The sequence below is a fragment of the Physeter macrocephalus genome, chromosome 7 (assembly GCF_002837175.3).
Source record: "Physeter macrocephalus isolate SW-GA chromosome 7, ASM283717v5, whole genome shotgun sequence".
Taxonomy (NCBI): Eukaryota; Metazoa; Chordata; class Mammalia; order Artiodactyla; family Physeteridae; genus Physeter; species Physeter macrocephalus.
In genome coordinates, this window is record NC_041220.1 from 2,343,445 (window position 1) to 2,363,375 (window position 19,931).

The following is a 19,931-nucleotide window of genomic DNA, read 5'->3' on the forward strand; positions in this document are numbered from 1 at the left end:
GAAGATCCAGACAGCAAGTAGGAGTATCAGATAGGTCGAGTGTGTTTTGAGGCTTGTGGTCAACTTAGACTGAAACTAGTTACACTTTTTCTGTACTCAGCTATTAGGTTGCAAGTACGGTATAGGTAGTTGGATTAATCGAGGTTGGGGTATTGGCAATTATTACAAGAGAGTAAGGGAGGAATAAAGCAGATGAACCTCTTTACAATGGAGTGAATATGATGAGTCACCCGCAAGCAAAACCTAGACCAAAAGGTAAATGATGGTGGAGAAGGTGGAAAATAATACAGTAGCAGGAGAAATGGATTGAAGACCTGTATTAATCAAACAACGTTCATCCCGGGGATTAGGAGAGAAAGTGAACCAGAAAAATAAAATGTAAGGGCGCAGTGGGATGTTTGCAATACAAACGGGTGATGACAGAGTACATGGAGGAACCATAAAAGTAGGTGGCTAAGTGTGGACGCGGGAAAGAGACTGGAATCAAAGAAGGAGCTTTCTAGCCCTCGTTTTCCAAGAGCTTTGACAGTAGGAGGCATTGAATGTGATCAAATATGTTTTAGCCTCTTCTGAAATGGGTGCTTTTTTTTCTTATTGGGCATATAAATGTGTTACATCGCATGTTTCTAGTATTTATTCCTCTCACGGAATAAAAGTACTTGAAAAGAGTGTCATTTTCTTAATCGTCTGTTTTATGCAATCTGCTAGGGTTTTATTTTGAATTTTCACTTTTGCAGTCATAAGAATGATTGCTCTCTGCCCTCAGAACACTATTACCTTCAAAGGCTGAATTGGATAGCTTTCCATCCTTTTCTATACTCTTGACTACAAGATTTGGCATGGAAATATCGAATCTGTTCCTTGTACATTTGTAATGTCATCTGTTTCTATTTACAGTTTTATGTGGAAATAATTTTTCCATATGTACTTTTCATTTCCTATTTCTTGGTATACTTTTAGAAGTTTATTATCTTCCAAAATATCATTTATTCCATAGAAAATTTCAAGTGCATTAACATTGAGTAGTATAGGATAATGTATTATAATTTTAATCTCCTACTTATATGTTGTCATACTCCTCCTTTCTCTTGATAAATTAGTATTTCATGATTACTTTTGCAGAAATTTAACTTTCCAATTTTTTCCCAAAGACTCAATTGTTATGTTTCCTTTGCCGCTCTGCTATAATTTCTTGTTTCTTTTAATTCACATATAATAGGTCCTATCTTCCTACCTTTTCCCCTTTTTCCTCTCTTCAATTTTGGAGGAAAAGGCAGAGAGGATGTGGCTTTATAAGTTTTTTTCTGGACTATTCTAAGTTGAAGACTTAGTTCATTTTTGTGTTATTGCTTAATCATAGAATCAGATCTGAGTGCGGCTTTGAGTCATTTATATCGTTTTTTTAAATGTAGGGTTCCCATTTTTATTATTTTTCCAAAGATTTGTAAAAGTTTATAAAGGTCAATGACTTTTTTAATCTCAAAAGTCAAGTCGATGAGAGTTCAAATTTTGTTGACTGCTTTTGCTTTACAAACTGTTCAGTTTTTGAATTTTGTCTTCATACCATCAGAGTTTTCGTTTTACGTGTGTGTTAAAAGGACTGACTTGGAAATCTTATGTGAAGAAAAACATGAGTCGTACTTCCTTTGATGTCTTAGCACTGAAATATCTCACTAACACTATCCCAGTTCACGGATGGTCCCTAACTAGCAGTTTACCTTTTCTTTGAATTGTGCTTTATCATGGTGGGGTTTTTTTATGTTGTCAGCTTTTTAAAAAATTCACTCAAAAATAAAAACTCCGTGAGTTGGTAAGTTATAATACCCTGGCAAAAAGAACAAAGGATAGAAAAATACTATTATTCCTGAGGCAGACATTATCTTACTGATAGGATTTAAAGTATATGTGGTATGGCAGTAATTGTTACTGCATGTCTTCTGATGGTCTAAGAACAAAATAATACCACGAATATCTACATAAAGCTTTGAATTTTATAATTGATACTTGACACGTGCCAATTTTATGGCTGAAATTCCTGAGCCAATCACGATATGATTTGCTTTTGCATGTCTATAATTACAGAGTCAAGCCATGAGAACATAGCTCACTATATCCCTAACAATTAGACAATAAAACTGATGACACGACTTCATGTCATCTTCCTGAGAAGCTGCAGGACAGACCGCAAGGCCCGATTTTCACTGAGGTTCTCTGTGTAGGTAGGTGTTGGCCCTGGTTACGTGAACACTCAGCAACTGATTCAAGAAGATGACTTCTAAAACTCAGAAGTGACAGAAGAATAGCAAATTTATTTATGATACATGTGTTTCTTGTTAAGAAACACTTAAAAGTAAATAACAAAGTTGGAGTGTTCTCAAATGTCATGTGTAATGTTAAATGTTGATGTTCCAGTGCGTACTGAAAATTAGACTCGTATGGGCATCCTGTGATAAAGTTTGATAAATTATCTAATCTTCATAGAACTATTTTTCTAAGAACAGATTACTTTTTACTCAGTTCCTGTCTTTAAAGTTGTTTTTAATTTTCAACTAAAATAATGTCCTCTTATGTTGGATTGTTAATCCAAACCTATTTCCTTCCTACAGAAAAATCCATTTCTCATTTATTTCTCAGAGCGATGCGCAGCCACGAATGCATTTAAAAATTACTTCATCGTATAAACATTCAATTTTTTCCCCAGCTTGCTGGGCTAATCAGGTCACAAAACAGACTTACTCCAGTTTCTTTATCCATTTTTACTGCTGTTTGTCAATCTCCTTTATCATCACTTCTTCCTTTGCCCTTAAACGTTCTGCCATTCTCTTTTCATCCGTATTTTCTGTCCAGACAAGTCCATCATTCTGGCTCAATTACTCCCCACTTGTCTATACCTACACAGTATCTGACCATCTTTTCAAAACAGAGGTCATATTTTTCAACAACCTGATGATTTGTTTAACAACTACTATGTTGCGGACACAATGCTAGGATGAGAAAATAAAATCTCATGAAATGTTGTCCTCAGAACTGAAGAGTTAGAGGTCCACTGGATTGTGGCAGTGACCTACTTCTAGAAATCCCAGTGACTGCCCATTACCGTATAATACGTCCAGACTTGCAAGGCCTCCATGGGTTACAGGCCACCCTGCAATGAACACCCTGTATCCTCTCTCTCATAGCAACAACTTGGACTCTTTTGGAAATCAACCCCTTCTCACCCAGTGCAGCCACTTTTTTAGAGTAAGAGCATGTGGTTCGGGATTGGCCAATCAATATACCGAATTCCCTGGACAACAGTGATTAAGTCAAGGGTGGACAATATGAACCAGGCTTAGCCATCCTGGTCACAAAGGTTGATAGGAAATGACCCGATGACCCAAGGTGAGCCAATAAGAAAGGATCTCAGGACTCAAAAGAGACATCAACCTTTTCCTGTAGACTTGAACTTGGGAGGATGTCAGTTGAAGTTAGTCTTGCCATATTGTGAAGACAAAAAGAGAATCTCTCTGTATTAGTTAGGGTTTGGCTAGGGAAACAGAACAACAATAAGCTATATGGAAAAAGGGATTTATTACTAAGATAAGACCTCATTCAACTGTGAAGGCTGCTGAAGAAATCCACAGAAGGACATTGCCTCTGTGTCTGGTGACAGCATTGAAACTGACATTCAAGAAGAAAAACTGGGCATCAAATGGGGGGAGAATGAGAGAAAATTGGAACCCACAAAAATAAACTGGACCACATGAGGACACACTAGAGCCTGAGCACCTCTCTCACCTCCTCAACCTTGACTTCTTGGCTGCCCTACTGAAGGAACTGATGTACTTCCTGACGACAGGCTGACACAGGCTTTACTGGACCCAGAGAAGCTAGAGGACCAGGTGCTGCAGGTGCTGGGAGAGCTGCAGGCACATGGTTGCCCCAGATCAACAAGGTAAGACAGCTGTCAACACATGCAAGCTGCATCATCACTTGGCCTCCTACACTGACCCTCAGAGCCCAGGGTCTGCAGCTTCATTTCCACTCTCCAAGTCTTGCTCGGTTTCACTTGTGGGAAGACCTAATCCAGAATCATAGAGGGAACAGCTCTGTCCTTCCAGCCTAGCAAAATCAACACAATGCAAACCAGCACACTCCCTGAAAAAGACGTCAACACAGGAGACCTGAACCTAAAACTCAAACAGAGGAAAACCCAATCCTGTGAATGTCCCCCAAGACCCAGCAGGCCCTGGACTTTTCAGCTATGAGTCAACACTCTCCCTTTGTGGTTAAACACTTTGGATTGTGTTTCCTCACACTTGACATCAGGAGATAGAAAAAGCTGGCACTAAGAACGGAACATTATAAATGACAGACACCAAATTCATGATCGAGGAGAGGGCAGGACTCTCATGCATCTGTGTCAGGGACACAGTAATATTTGTAATTTGGTTACAAAGGTTAAAAATAGGTCAATTTACACCTGTTTGAGATTGGTGTTCAGAACTTATCCTTAATGAGGCAACAGCATTTCTGGTCTTGATATGAAAAATGTAGGATTTTGCAGTGTGATTCTTGTTCTTATGGTCCTCTGTAAGTTTTAAAATAAAAAGACTAGCTTATGTTGAAATTAGTTCATCTGAGTGCAGACAGGAAAAAAAACTGTGCCTTAGCTAAGAAGTACCTTTCTTGCCTGAAACCCATTCAAGGTCGCTGAGAAATCTGAAAGATTAGAAAGCTGAATTCTCTCCTCCAAACTAAAGTTATTGCCAACAAAAACAAGGAAGTAGGAACAATAGCAGGAAATAATATTAAAACCTGTGAGAAGCCGTTTTCATCAGGCTCCTCCTAAGAAGCTCCAATTTTAAACTATTTAGAAAAGGAGGGTGATGACCTGGCCTCAAAGACACCACATGTGTGTACCAGAGTCAAAGTGGTCTATCTCCGCTGGTCAATGTCAATGTGTTAAATTACCGCAAGGCAGAAGCAAAGTTTAGATAATGATCCTAAGCGGGACCTGTGGGGTTCCTGGGCACAAAGGCTTTCTTTGATTATAGGAAATAGGCTTCATTCAGTCTCTATGACCTTCCCTGAGTTCCAACAGGCAGATTTCAACAGTTGCTAATCAGGGAAAGGAGGGGATGCAGAGGCGAGGGAGGAACGGTCAAGAAACAACAGTACAGCCTTGGGGCAGGGTCCTGGTTCCCCCTCAAGGGATACACAGAACGACACCTTTGAGCTGTTTTGCAGATACTATAACCCCTACCAGGTAGAGAATTTAACTGGATGCTGCCCACAAGCACTTAGACCCCAGACTGGTGGAACCAGAAGGTTGATGATGCCCACTCCCGATGACCTCATCACCAACCAGTCAGAAGGTCGTCCATGAGCTGACCACGCCCCCTTTGAACCATTACTATAAAACTCCTCACTAACTGCTCCAGGTCTAAAACACAGTTTTTTTGTTTTTTTTTGTTTTTTTTTTTTTGTGGTATGCGGGCCTCCCTCTGTTGTGGCCTCTCCCATTGCGGAGCACAGGCTCCGGACGCGCAGGCCCAGCGGCCATGGCTCACGGGCCCAGCCACTCCACGGCATGTGGGATCCTCCCAGACCGGGGCGCAAACCCGGTTCCCCTGCATCGGCAGGCGGACGCGCAACCACTGCGCCACCAGGGAAGCCCCTAAAACACAGTTTTAATGCCACAGGGCATTAGCCCACTGTGGCCCCCTTTGCCTGGCAAAGCTATAAAACTATTCTTTTCTACTTCACCCAAAACTCTGTCTCTGAGATTTAATTCAGTGTCGGGGTACAGAGGCTGGATTCAGCTTCAATAACTTGGATGAAGGACATGGGCAGAGCAAGGTGGCTGGAAGGCATTAGGAGAAAAATATGGGGCCTCGTTCTAATACAAATGCTGGCCTGAGGACATATCTAGGTTTTAGTACTAGCCCATGGAATTGTCTGGAACACACAGATTAAAAGCCCAGTTAAATTTGAAGAAAGTCGGCTCATCGACATTGGAACACAACAGGTTACAATTACAATCACTAAAGCATATCCCAAATTCCTAACCCTATTGTAACAGGAAGGGATGGGACACACCCCACAGACCCATCTCCTGTATGAGTACTGAGGACGAAAGAATAAGGGAAACTGCCCAGAAGAACAAAATCAGGGCAAAGAATTCAGATCTGCTGACAAAAGAACTCTTTCTAGCACCGGAACAAACAAGGCAACAAATCCTGCTATTTTTATTATACATGGTATGGAAGCTTGGCCACTGTATTTTATTTGTCATTTGTGCCATCCAGTAGACGTTTTATTACAAATATTTTTATTCTCTATAATTGTGTTTTGCATATGATAAGCTGTTGGAAGGAGTTACACCTCTGTTGGTTTGCTGGACCGTGAGGAACTGCATCCAGACCTGATGGATGGAACCAATATCAACCAGAGGCAGAGACTCAGAGATGAATATGTGGCAGGAAAGAACGACCTGACTCCACACCGGATCTGTTTCTTTTGCTTTAGCCTTTGCATTCTATTGTTTTTCTACAAGTTAGTCACTAAAAGGATGTTGCCTACACCTTAAAGCATACACAATGGCCCATCTCCGGGGAACACCGACTCCCAGGCCAGAGGTAAAATACCTTTGTTTAACTCACAGGAAACATGCTGAGGAGGCCCACGCACCTGTGAATGGCTGCAGGAAAGAAGAAATTAACACTTCCGCTCCCAGAGTCTGGCTGGAACCAGGAGAGATTTGCAACCACTGTGGACTTTTTTTTTTTTTTTTTTGCTTTACCTCCTCACCTCCCCCTCTTTGCTCTATCAAAGAAACTAGCATCCAAACCTGGGCAAGATGGTTCTTTGGGACACTAGTCCACCATCTTCTCGGTCTGCCGGCTTTCTGAATAAAGTTTCTATTCCTTGTCCCAGCACTTTCTCTTTGGATATATTGACCTGTTATGAGGCAAGCAGTATGAGCTGAGGCTCAGTTACAGGTATAGTAACTGGGAATAAGGACTTTAAGAGTGACTCGTGTTTGGACATTAGGTGGCCAAAGGCACGGACTAGAGTGGACCTCTGTTGTTTCATAGCTGCCATGACCCACGTCCCCTGCATTCTCCCAGTGGGGCTCCACTCTCAGCTGCAGGGCTGCAGGAGAACCACTCTGTTGTCAATGGTACAGAGCACTGTGAGATCAGGAAGGCGAGACTGACCAAGCCAATCCCACCAGAGTGAATCACAGATCAAGCATGGGAGTGGCCAGAGAGAGCTTTGTCCTCCTTTTCTCCAGATTTGAACTGGGAAGGATATGGGGTAGAAAGCCCACCCAGAATGAGGAGAGCATCTAGTGAAGCATGAACCCAGCAGAGGAGAAGCAGGGCTGAGCAAAGCAGATGAGAAACTGAATCATGCTAATGAAGAAAGGCCCCAAACTGAGGAGAGACAGAAAGCATACTTTTATCTAAACCCTAAATTTTCAATCACGTTTATCTAACCCTAGATTTTCATGTCTTTCGGTCAAAGGTACTTGAGATTGAATTTGTTTTCACTGTTAACAGGAAAATAAACCCCAACTAAACTTTTCAATTTATTTCTTCATCCTTAACCCACAATTTTGTACCATAGTCACACAAAGCATAACCCAAGTCTCACATTCTGCAGACTTGACTCCTGGAGGGCTTCAGACTGAAATGTCCATCTTCCTTTTCTGCCTGGAAAGCTTTGATTTACCCATTAAGTTTCACTTACTTGTTCCCTCCTTTGTAAGAGTCCTCCTCAACATTCCCAAAGGACTACGGTGTTTCCAAAAACATTACCATTTCTACCCTGACCACTAAAACGATTTGTTGTGTGTATCTCTTAGATACAATTTTAAAAGGTGCTTGTTGCTTAGTTGTTGAGTTTCTGTTTTTCACACCCTATTCATTGTTTTGACTTTCCACAGAAAATTACTAGATAGGATTTAAACAGTTTGTAGCAAGATACCGGTGGTAGCAGTTACATTGTCATTTCCAAAAAGTGTATCCCTTTTGTAAAGCCAGTTTTTAAAAAAAGTATGCCACTTCTTTTTTTCCCCAAAGGTTTAAATAATTGTGTTTATTTTTTAATATATTTAAAAAAATTTTTATTTCATATTGGAGCATGGTTGATTAACAATGCCACTTCTTTTCTGAGTAGGAAATTTATCATTCTTGAATAACACTGTGCTCATCTGCACTGTTTCTGCACAGAGAAGAGACTGAATGAGTGTTGGCTCCGAATTATGTTCAAATTTTGTGCACTTTTCTTGTCAAGTGCCTCCAGAATGTTTTCTTTTCTTTTTATTTACTCCCATTTCAGTAAGTACTTGAGTTGGCTGAAAATAATCCCTTTCCAAAGGCCCATAAACAAGAGTATCTTAAGACTGACAATACTCTATTGTGAAGGCTTATGTTTTAAATGCCTTATTTTATGTGATGCAGTGCTATCTGATGCCCAAGGGGAAAAGTGACACAACAGCAGACTACAAGTATCAAGACTATTTTTAGGTATTATCCTGGTGACCAAAACAGAGACATTTATTTCTAAGTTGGGATGTAACCAAAAAATATCACATCCTCTGTTTCCTTTAGTTCAACAAGTTCCAGACTGGTGCCTTATAAGCTATTTTTCATATGCTGTGGCACAATGCTAAGTGTTTTTATTCAGAAGCGGCCTGCTGGCTGAGTGCCCATTCATTGTATGACAGCATTTTCCCTCAGCTGTATCAGAACAACAAACCAAGAAGTTCACACTTCCTCATTAATTCTGGAAAACCCATACCATGGATAGCATAGCATGAATCTTTTTAGGTCTTGACAATTGCTGGAAGTGTTTTATTTTATAACAGAACTCAAGAATATCCAAATTTAATAGCCAACAGTAGTTATGCTGAAAACTGCACCTATAAGTATCATAACTCTCTTAAAGGTAATCACTGTCTTGCTAAATACTATGAGTTCGCTACTAAGAACGTTTAAGCCTGTCATTTTCTTTTTCAATGGTTTTTCATTTGATGAATGTATTATTGTAATTGGGAACTGTGAAAGGTAATACAAGGCATCATTTTTAAAGTCTTGATGTTTCCCTACAATTTATGGGAAGAATTCAAATCCCTCAAGTCCCAAAGCTAAAACTTTAAGCATGTGAATCTCAGCATCCAGGGGAGACTGCTTACTCACATTTAAGGCAGAAATAGCATCAAGAGAAGGAAAAATGTGGATTAGTAGAAAATGGAGCTTTAGCTTATTCATACTTTAGTTCCCATGGATTTGCTCCTCCATGTTTTGCCCTTTTATTAATGAGAATCTCACTCTTTGTACATTAAATATTTACAATGAGATGTAAAAGAATGACCTTGGGCCCTGGGTCTGATTTCTCACCTCCTGCTTATATAACTTAGTTCAATTAATTTAATTTCTCTAAACCTCAATTCCATTGACTGTAAGATTAGAAACTGACTTTGCTTACGAGTTTGTTATGACTGCATTAGAGAAAATGTATAGAAAGCACATAAATTAAAAAAAAAAATCCTGGTGAAACTCAACAAATAGTAGGCGTTCATAATAAGTCCTCAGCTAACAACATCCACAATGGTGGTGTTCGTCAACCATTGTGTTACTTCCTTTGGGCCAGACATCTTTACAAATGCTATCGAGTTCAGCTGTCACGTAAGGACCAGGAGATGCTATTGTCTTGTTGTTGCTGTTTTCTTTCATTTTGCCATTACTGCCCCAAGTTTACAAATATAATGTACTCTACTATGTTAAATTCTTAGATTGGGAGCAAAGGTCACTGATATTCTGGAAAGAAAAAAAATGACAGCAGAACGTAAGAGGATCACGCACATTCACTCCCGGCCGCTCAGACATGAGCTCTCCTGGTCACAAGCAGTTGTCCTGCTAGCCTCACCAAAAAGTCACACAACGTCACTCTGTTTTCACTGAGCTTCTTCCTTGTCACTTTCAAATCAAATGCGGCCATCCCTGCCTGATATGTCCCTAGATGAGAATCGATATTAGCTGTTCTAGATATATGTTTATTAGTTTGGGTGGGAAAAGTGTCGGATTGACCATTAACCAAATATGATGGAGAGATTCATGGCCCCTCCACAGTGGGCTTTGAGTGAGTCTGTCCTGTCGGTTTGCCATTTTCATCCATCAACCCCATCTATTTACTGCTGACCTACACAGACGCATAGCCATGTCAAAGGTGCCACGAGAAATATTTATCTTCCGAGACCAACAAAGAAAGCAGAGAACCCTTTTCTTTTGCAATTGATGAGCCCCATTCTGGGTTCATCAGTTTCGAATCTGACGCAGCAGAGAAACAGAATGGTGGTCCGCATGTCAGCTGCAGCCCTGCCACTTGACAACACAGAAGGCAAGTCCATCAGCCTCCAGCCAGGGCTTGAGCTCTGAGCCCTCCATCCGCGTAGAGGGTTCCGAAGGCTCTCAGGGAACCCTTGGGACCACGGGCACCAATCCTCAAGTGTTTTACAACGTGATGTTAAATACACGCCAGTGACCTTGTCTGTAAGGAAATTACAAAACAGTGCGTCCGTCTGTAAACGTAAGCACACATAAAACCAAATTTAAATAAATAACCATTCAAATGTATAAAGCCAAAAGAGTAAGTTTTGTCTAAATTTGCCAAAGGGACAGGTTTATACTGTTGTTAAGGCAAGTTAGTTAAGGTCAGTCCATCCTTACTCTCTTTGAGAGCTTGGACAAGTTACTTCAAGTTTTGGGGTGTAATCATCCATACTACATGGAGAGTTCTACTCAGAAGTTTGTTTTGAGAATTCACTGTATTGATATGAGCTTAGAACATTTTTCGAAAAACATTCAATAAGTGTTAGCCAATATTAGCTTTAAAATATACAGGAAATAACAATGATTCTACACCAATTTACATTGTCCAGATTCAGAAATTGAAAAAAGAGCATTTTTAAATTTTAATAGACCACAGCATTTGACTATAGAAAATAGAAACCAAATGTTTGGAAAAATGCAAGAATCTCTTTGGGGTTTACATTTGAATATGTTAAAATAGGACAATGCATTCAATCTTCCAGGAATTTATTCAAATAAACATTTTTTAATAGGCACACATGCTGAACTTCTTTCTATTTTTTTATCTGTACAAAGCTTGTTTTCAATTCAGATTTTCCATACCTGGTTTCTTTCTATAATTCAGGTATCAACTCAGATTTTACCTCCTCAGAATGGCCTTGTTTGATTACCCTATCTAAATTAGGCCCTTGCTCCCAAGAAATTCTCTATAACAGTGCCCTGTTTCACTGTCTGCCTAACCCTGATTACAATCAGAATACACCTGGATTATCTGCTACTTGTTTCAGTTGGTCTCCCTCCACTCTTGCTATGATTGTTTACCACTTATCACCAGGGTCCAGAATAGTGCCAGGCTCATGCTAGTAATAATAATAGCTTCCATTTATGCATTTTGTGCATAACTTTGTGCGCTTTTCCTGTATTGACAATATAATCCTCACAACAACCTTGCGAGATAGATGCTACATTACACTCATTTTACAGATGAGACAAAGGAGGCAGAGAGGGGGAGGATGCGTGCCCATAATCACACAACGAATGAGTTCTTAAAGCACACTCTGGTCTACGCCTGAGGAGGCACTTGATACAGAGTTGTTAAATACATGACTACATGTGCTAGGTTTGGAGCAAGGAGCCGAATATACAGAGTTGAATTAGACCTAAAGTCTCAGGGCACAGGCCACATCAGTCTATGAGTCTTACTATATCTATAGTAAGTTAATAGGCAAGATAACACCTTAAACTTATACAGCAATGCCTGTCAATTACATCTCAATAAAACTGGGAAAAAATAAGCAAGAGAGACAGATTCAGTCAATACTAGACATGCTTTGATAGACGCTTTACCGGGCACTAGGAGAGTATGAACAAGAATGTGGCATTTCCTTTGGTGCTGAGGTCCAGTTTTCTTAGGGGGACAAAGACTCATGGCTGTTTTAAGGGAGAAGGGTGAATATGGGAGCCTTAAATGGGGCAGCACTGGGCATCTCTAGGTGAAACATTATATAATAGAGTAGAAAAGGCCCGAAAGATATAAACTAGCTTGACAACCCCCAAAACGCTGCGTGAGGTTTGTTTATACCACTGCACCTCAGTGGCTGTATGTGGTTCCCTTGCAAGCCAAGCTGTTACCATGGAGACGTGAACAAATGACCCAATGCAGGCGGAATCGTCAACCGTCGCTAAACTCTTAGAAAATCAGTGCCAACAAGCATTCCTCCACTATAAGCGACTCTACCTTTACAAAAATTAAACATAGGAAATGACATCATTTATTTCAAGGAAAGTAGTAAATGTAGAAAATATAAGCATTGGTCACAGCTGTTAGCAGGTAAAAGAATTTAAAATGTTCATTCACTAACATTAAAGACTGCATTGTCACTATAGGCTATAGTTTAAATGTTGTTGTTTTAAAATTGGAGGACTCAAATAGCATTAATAAAGTGCCAGATTTTACAAGGTCCTTTATCAGGAAAAATACATCTGTTCAGTTTGAGAACACCAAGATATTAACATATACCAATCATTTAAGGAAAAAATAAGAACTCCCAGCTTGATAATTGTTAAATTTGTATCCTCTACAAGCATTAACTTTTAGTGAAGGAGGAGTAACGTGCAGCCTTCACTGGCATCGTATAACATATTTCAGTACATCACGTAATTTGGTAAATAATTTAAATCTTATTTCCAGATTTTATTTTCTTTTTTTGTCTATTTTTTTAAATTAAGTCTTAAGCTCACTTTGGATCATATCGTTTAAGAATATTGTTCTTAATCATTCAAGAGAACTTACTTTGGTTATTTAGAGGGAACTCTGATCACAGATTTATGGTTCTTCTCAATTTCTTTAAGAGACTGAAAGCCTGGAAAGCTTTCACGCATCCTGTGAGCCGCATACCGGAATTTACAGTTAGCATGTTTTTAATTACTTAGAATATGCTGAAGACCAAGGTTGTTTTTCATGTATTAGTGCACCTTCTTCCAGAAAGCGTTTGAAGCAACCTCTTGATGGGCATTTTCCAGGCTCAGAGGGGGTTTTCAGTCAGAAGGGAGCTAATCACTTTTGTTTTGAGTGGAAAAGACTCAGACCAGGCCAGGAGTTGGTGGAAGAGCTAACAGTGCCCTGCACGTAGGGTCCGCTATGGGGTGGTGCCACTCTCCTTAGCTTCTCACAACTACGAAAGCAACGCCTTGCCTGAGGCCCCTCATATGCCTCACCTGACTTGGTCCTATGTAGAAAAGGCTATCTTTGCACTAACAAACTCAACTCTTCGCAATTCATTTGAAGAGCCTACAAGAGGACACAGACTGCTGTTGTTATAAAACAGAGACGGGAGACGCCCAGCTCCTGAAAATAAGCCAAGATCTCTAGGAAGTGCTCTGACTCAGGTGGGGTTGGCAGGGAGTTAGGACAAAGGGCAAAAAGCTCCATTTATCTTAGGTGTTTATTCCTTTTAAAAGACACAAGAATATTTTCTTCTTCTTCTTTTTTTCAAAATTTTTATTGGCGTATAGTTGATTTTTCTTCTTATTCTTTAATTAAAGATATATATCTTAATATTTTAATTGAAGCTGTATTTTTCCTGTCAAATACATTTTGTTTATCTTGCTTTTTCACACACACAAACAGAATTCTTTTACATTTTTTTTTCTTTTACAAATTGGACTGATTTCTTTTCTACTTTAACACATGCAGAAGGTTTGAAAACTCCACATACAATCAGCACCTGCTTGACTCACTGATACCACTTTTCAGAGATAACTTTTTGTTTTTCTTTAACTACACTGGTGGTTACATGGATGACGTATCTGATAGATGTGTAAATCTAGAAAAATTGTTAGACACAACACTGTAGGGAGTTGTCAGAGAGATGCTCTTTGTGTCATATCTAAACTGCCACCCTTAACATTTGGAACTCTGTGTTTCATTTATTTAACCAATACATATTCTCAGGTACTTTGCTTCCAGAACATTGTTTGAATAATAAACAGTTATTGTTTCCTTGGTGCCTGGAATAACTGTCTGTTATTCCTATTTATTACCATATCCTCAGTAATGAGGAAAAACTTAAGACATGATTAATATTCCTATATGGTCTACCTCATAATAATACCACTAGGAAGAGTCCTAAATTGTGAATTATTTATTCTGATAGTTAAAAAATTTCTTTTAAGTTGAAACACATGAAATTTATGAAAAGAGAAGAATAGCACATATGTATAGTTTTCAGTATTTATGTATTTAATTCCTTCGTTACTAGACTAAATTTTTTAATTCCTGGAAACTACCTTGAAAAGCATAAAATAAACAACCTAATACATATTCATTTAATTATTGAATATAATTATTATCACAAAATATTAACATTAAAAAACGTTAAACGGTCGTCTCACAGTAGCCTCAATAGTCAAGCCTTTATTTTCATTTGAATTTCTTAAAAAATATAGTTATGACTTTTCGTAGGTCACTCAGTAATTGACAGAAATAAAATAAAATTCAGGTCTCCTGCTGTCAGAATAATAGTCTTCATTGAAACCTTTTTTCCTCTATCAAGGCTTTTGGTTAAAAATTAGTCCACAGTGCCCACAAATTGTCACTATATTTTAGATTTAAACAATAAAAATGAAGAAAATGGAGTTGACTGCTGGGCAAACCCAGTATTTCTAGTATCTTTTTAAACTTCTTTTCTCATAATACACCTTTTCTTCTAAAAGATTAGCGCTAACGAGAGATGGCTGGTTGTTTGCTAAGGATTCTGGACAAAGTTGGGTACGTGTGTGTCCAGAAGAGCAGAGCTGTTCCAGGAACATCTGTCCTCACACCTTGCGTCCAGGTGGGATCACATGACTGAGTCTGGCCAAGTGGGTGTGAGTGGGAATGATATAAACTAGTACTTCTCACGCTTGAGTTTGCATTAAAATCACATGAAGAGCTGGTTAGAATGTGTATTCCTGCACTCCACCTATGGAGTTTCTAATTTAGCAGGTCTAGAGTAAAGCCTGGGAATGTGCATTTTTAACCAGTTAGTAGGTGATGCTGGTGCTATCCACCTCCTGAAAAAAAGATGGTCTTTTTAATGAAATCATTATGTTATGAACAAACAAAATAGTAATTTCTGTCTATTTAGACACATGAATACGTTTTCTACTACCATCTAGTTTAGTTGTAGAAGTTGAGGAAATTGACAAATTTAGTTTTTAACGTGGATATTTCAAAGGAGGAAAATCCTGTTCAATCAAGGGGATCGTTATATGCAAAAAGAGGGAGGTGGGAGAGAAAGAGGAAGACCTACGAATTTAAGGCATGATTTCTCATCTCTAAGTTATTTCTAAAAAAGCACAGCCTGAAGGAAAAAAATGATGTAAATAAAGTGAAAAAAAATACCAGCACAGATTTTATGGACCTAAGAAGACCTCTCCTGACCACCTTGATGTTGTTAATTACTTTCTGATGTAAACTAGGGCAATTAAGCCATCCCTAGGACTCTTATTACGGCTCCAGAAATCGCAAGCATGTGAAGCACAGCTAAACAACTTGAAAGCAGACTCCCATTTTCAACCTAAAAACAACAAGATGGAATGCTGGGAAAGACGCTTTGGCTCAGGAAACTTTCCTCTGGAGCCGTAGTTATTCCCTTCCCTCTCGGCCCTCTTTTTAGTGTGTTTGTAGTTTCATCATTCCACTTCTGGCCTCATGTGCAAACAGCTTCTCCAATGCATCACTCTGTCTCCACGGTTTCAACCCATTATTTCAACATCCTTAGGAAAACAAGTACACCCAGAGCAAAAGTTTATTTCACAATGTGCCTGCCATCCCTGATCCTCTATTTCTGCTTCAACCTGTAACCTTTCAAGTTAGGCTGTTTGGAGTCGCTTCCCCTTATTAACTTGAGTTCAAGGATTAGACTCTCCGCTGTAACAATTATTCAAGGTGGCCAAAAAGGGTTTTGTGTCTGTCTTCCTCGCCCTACCGCGGAGCTGAGAACTCCACTGAAACCCGTCATCGTTTTCTCCTGCCTCTCTGGTAGGTATTACCATCATTTTGTGGTTGACGTACGTGAAGTAAAAAAAAGATGCAACTTGTCAAATAACACAGTCAACATTTTTAGTGAAGCAAAGTTTAGAATAAGAGCCTCCCAAAGCCAATGAGTATATATTTTAAGGCATTGAACCTGATAGTATTAGTTAAGTTGTAAAATTAAAATGGGCCCAGATTCCCCCAGATTTGTGATTGTCATGCATGGAAAATGGATCAATGATTTGTATTTAATAATCTTTTAGATTCTACATCTCCTGTGGCAGATACTGTGTGTATCCTTCAACATGATGGTACCAGTATATCCTGCTACCTTGAGATGAGAAGGAGATTAATGAATATTAGTTGAATGAATGTTGGAAATATTTTTTTAAATTATAAAATATGCTTTAAAATCCCACTTATTCCTGGCTTTTTTTTTTTTCTAGTTAATGTAAATGTTAAGAGGGTAAGAGAATAACTTCTGGAATAAGCCTGTATACCAACACTGAGTAAATTACCTCTCTGTAGCTCAGTTTCTCTACCTGGAAGATGGTAGAACGCCACCAGTTAACTTGTGAATATTTGTGAGAATTAACTATGAGAATTTACTTTAGCCTCTTAGATGCATGTTGAACATATTGTAATCACTCAGTAACTGTGCTCTATTATGGGACTTTCCATTTGTTACTAATAAATAGCTGTTGTTTTTTTAACTCATGATAGAAGTACTAATCATAAAGAGATATAAAGGATAGAAATGAGATTCAAGAATATCGCAAAAAGAAATACTCTTTATAAAACAAATAAAAGACCTCATTACTATTGTTAAAATGATTTTTATAATATTGTCCAATGCACATGTCATTCTGATTAGGACCTTAATAGGTAAAGTGGATTTTCTTCTTTTCTGCTCTTTTGCTCTAAGACAGGAAAATAAATATATGACATGTTTCAAGGTAGCCCAATCCCTAATGAAAGTACCTGAATTCAGCCTTCAGTCCTCTGAGCCACACAGTAGGCCAGGTGACATCATTCATTCAGTTACTACCACTGAGTAGAATTTCCACGTACTGCTCACCCTGTGACTTTCTTCCTGCATTGTACCTCCTTTTTCCCTCATGTACTTTCTCCCGTCAACTTCGGCAGCTCTTCTATTTTCATTGCATTTGGGGGGTTTATTTTTGTTGGTGGTGTTAGTGGTGGTGGTGGTTTTTTGGAGAAATTGCATTTTCTTCTCTCACTACCTTTTTATTTTTCTCTCTATCCTTAACTTAAGAAATAAAAATACCCAATAATACACAAGAACCTTGCTTTGCTAACAGAATTTGGGATTTAAACTATACAACCTCTATAATTATTTGTTCTACAGAAGGCTTCTTTAAAGACTCATTTAGGACCAAGCCAATGCTTTCAGACATTCCCTGGTGACTGGCAGCCTTTGCCACCCACCTTTAAATGAGTAGTTCCCTTGTCAGAGGCCTAATCTCCCAGATAATTATATACAGCGCATCATTTTTTATTTTCTCCAACAATACATTGGAATCATACTAAATAAATCATGCGCTGGGGTATGAAATGCTGGTGAAATAAATGAACATGAAGATTTAGGGTGACATGCCCTGGGAAATCAGAAGAACTTGCGATTTAACACATTGATCTCATTTGTTCAGGAGCTGACACTGGGTTCCGTTACTGGGAAGTAGCATCGTAATATTACAAAGAATAAATATTCACCCACCCCCATTGAGAAGATTACCTCTTTAAGAGCGTGGTCACTTATTTGGAGAGATTTGGACTCCTCTCTGGATACAGATAGTTTATATAATTGCTGAGCAATAAGTTAAGTTTTTCCAGACCATCCTTCCCTACGGGTTAAAGATAAAAAGGACATAACTCCCAAACCACCAGTCTGGCTCAGGTAAATACCATGTTCCAGATAACACTGGTGTCAATGAATGGTATGGAAGAGAATGTTCTTCTCAAGAGGTGAGATGGGGAGCTGCTTTTGAAAATAAGGTTTAGGAAAAAATTTTTATGCCATGAGATATGTTCACATTATGGTAATAGATGCAATAAATAGGATACAAATTTGGTTCCTAATCACTATCGCATTATCATAATTATGTTTGTAAACCATACACACAGAAAAGGAATAGAGAAATAAGTCAAATGTTCTCTTTGGATAGTGAGATCGATTATCGATGACTTTTTTCTTTTTACTTTTCTATACTTACAAATTTTCTACAATGACTATTAATTTTTTTATTTGAAAATATAAAACTAATGTTTCTAAAGATATTTTGAGTGTTAAGGCATAGCATGTAAGATAGCACTTTCTTTCTGTTTTCCCTCTGTTGATTCTCCTTCAAGTTTTCTTGCTGTTCTTTTCTCTCCTTAACTTGTACTTTTGCCTCAGATAATGAACACCAAAGGATTATTGTATTAGAATTACTTGAACTAATGTGCTTTCTCTTAAAAAAATTAATGAGTGTTTAATCATTGTAATCCTGGCCCATAATATAGCTCAAAATATAAAACAGGAGCCTGGAAAGAAGAGAACCTCAGCTCTGACAGCTGCTAGCTGGGTGACCCTAGGCAAGTTGCTTAACCTCTCTGTGCTTCATTTCTCTGAAATGTTAAAGAAGGCTATTAACAGAGTCCACCTCACAGATTGTTGTAAGAAGAAATGAGCTATTCTGTGTAGACATTTAGAATAGCGTCTCACATACATTAAGTTCTATATGCGTATTTGTATTCCTCCAGATTTGGGTGGACCTACCCGTAAGGGCTGTATTGCTATACACATACCCATGTGTATATATATATATATATATATATATATATATATATATATATATGTATGTATGTATATATACACATACATACAATCATTTCCTCTTGAATCTTCTCTATGCCCCTGATAGGCCCCATGATGAAAGACAAGCACTAGTCTTGTTTCTACAGGGTCCCAACTCCTCTCATGATGCTTGACACCTGGTAGGGACTCTATCCATATTTGTGGGATGAATAAAAGCATAATGAATATTACAGTCATACGTCTGTGTCTAAAAATAAAATCTGATATTTGAATATAGGACAGTCAGCTATCTGCACATGTCAAGGCTACCCCCTTTTCGCTAAGAACAGCTAGAAAATGTTTCAGCTGAACAGTTTTTGTGCGCCCTTACACTATTGTTTCTACATTTCAAGTGAGATTGTTCTTTAGTGACCTTGCATTCTTTCTTGATATAAAGCTTATGTTGAATCTAAGGAAAGAGTCATGTTTTCTGAATGGGATCGACATGAGTTTCCCATCTGACTTTTCTCGGTGTCGCTCTCCAAGTCCATATTGAAGGGCAATAGAGACCTCTCTATGCCATGGAAACACTTCACACTGAGACGTTCCACTGGCCTGGTTCCCTGACTCTGAGTCACAGAGCATTGCTTGAGAATAACTTTACAAGGCATCAAAGCACAGAAGATGTTAATGGTTGGCCCAAAATGGTCTGGAATTGCAAACGGTTCCAAGAATCCAAGGATATATTTTTTCATCCCATGTGCTTGATATCTAAGGGCATGTGTGGGGTATACGTCATCTTTTTTTTACTCGAGGAGTTAATTTATAACAGAGTATAACAGGTTTGAAGCTCAAATGAGCCTGTTAAGCATACTTAATACTTCTTCATAAACTTTATTTTTATAGCATTAAGTGTGTTATGAAAAAGAAAATAAAGAGTATGCTATCTTAACCCTTGGATCAAGTTCAGAGTGTTGAGATCTTTCCAGTTCTGATTTAGTACAATCACAGGATGTGGGAGGGCCTTTCAAAACAT